Source organism: Schistocerca serialis, unplaced genomic scaffold (assembly GCF_023864345.2).
Source record: "Schistocerca serialis cubense isolate TAMUIC-IGC-003099 unplaced genomic scaffold, iqSchSeri2.2 HiC_scaffold_1239, whole genome shotgun sequence".
Lineage (NCBI taxonomy): Eukaryota > Metazoa > Arthropoda > Insecta > Orthoptera > Acrididae > Schistocerca > Schistocerca serialis.
Window position 1 is genome coordinate 75,001 of NW_026047446.1, and position 1,507 is coordinate 76,507.

At 61.0% G+C, this 1,507-nt stretch overlaps 1 non-coding gene across 1 annotated transcript in view; it reads right to left on the reverse strand.

Annotated features, from left to right (window-relative positions):
• The window catches only part of LOC126436535 (small subunit ribosomal RNA), a 1,909-nt gene extending 1,237 nt beyond the window's left edge, over nucleotides 1-672 (reverse strand). Inside the window, exon 1 of the ribosomal RNA XR_007580740.1 lies at nucleotides 1-672. This exon is cut by the window's left edge and continues 1,237 nt beyond it. This is a non-coding gene — a ribosomal RNA (small subunit ribosomal RNA).
• Nucleotides 673-1,507: the final 835 nt, after the last annotated feature.

Below are 1,507 nucleotides of genomic sequence, written 5' to 3' on the forward strand. Positions count from 1 at the left end.
AACAGCGTGGGACACAAATCCAACTACGAGCTTTTTAACCGCAACAACTTTAATATACGCTATTGGAGCTGGAATTACCGCGGCTGCTGGCACCAGACTTGCCCTCCAATAGATACTCGTTAAAGGATTTAAAGTGTACTCATTCCGATTACGGGGCCTCGGATGAGTCCCGTATCGTTATTTTTCGTCACTACCTCCCCGTGCCGGGAGTGGGTAATTTGCGCGCCTGCTGCCTTCCTTGGATGTGGTAGCCGTTTCTCAGGCTCCCTCTCCGGAATCGAACCCTGATTCCCCGTTACCCGTTACAACCATGGTAGGCGCAGAACCTACCATCGACAGTTGATAAGGCAGACATTTGAAAGATGCGTCGCCGGTACGAGGACCGTGCGATCAGCCCAAAGTTATTCAGAGTCACCAAGGCAAACGGACCGGACGAGCCGACCGATTGGTTTTGATCTAATAAAAGCGTCCCTTCCATCTCTGGTCGGGACTCTGTTTGCATGTATTAGCTCTAGAATTACCACAGTTATCCAAGTAACGTGGGTACGATCTAAGGAACCATAACTGATTTAATGAGCCATTCGCGGTTTCACCTTAATGCGGCTTGTACTGAGACATGCATGGCTTAATCTTTGAGACAAGCATATGACTACTGGCAGGATCAACCAGGGAGCTGCGTCAACTAGAGCTGAGCAGCCGGCCGCCCGGGAGTGTGTCCCGGGGGCCCGCGCGAACACGCAAGCGTCCGCTCAATTATTCTGCAAACAGGAGGAGGCTGAGCTCCCCTGCACAACACACCTCGAAACCCTCTCAGGTCCCGGCGGCGCGCAGCGCCGTCCTAAGTACTTGGTCGGGTTCGAGAGAGGCGCAATCGCCCGGAGTTAGGCGAGTAGACGCTTTAGGTGCGACCACCCGTGCTCCCAACTGAGCTTGCCGCTGCCGACAGAGGCCCGGGAGCGTGCTGTCGTGGCATTGCCGGCGGGAGACAACACGCGCCACCTACGGTGACCGGCAGCTCCAACGCCAGCGCCACAGAAGGACAAAAGCCCCACTTGGGTGCCGAAGCGAACTCTCCCAGCACAGCGCACGCGCCAACACGTCCGCACAGCTGCGATACAAACCACCTGCGAGAACCGCTGGGGCGACCGAGCAGCAGACGGCGTCGCGGCGCCGAGCGCCGGGCGGCGGCGCATCCTCAGCGCACACAGTCCTCAATCGGACCAGCACACTGCAGATGGCCACCGCGCTTCGCACCGGGCCCGCGAGGACCTGCTTTGGCCGCAAGGCGCCGCGAGCAGGGGGCGCCGGCGCGCAGCTGCGCCGCCTGCCGCGTCCGTCGGCCGGCGCGCCTGCCACTGGCCGCCCCCACCAGCCGGCTGTAGCGCGTGCGCCCACGCACCGCGCTGCCAGCACGCCGGGCGGCCCCCCCTCACCGGCCGGGGACGGTCCCACCCAGCCACCGCCGCGTATCGCCTCACACCCAGATCCCCTTTCACGTTCGTGGGCA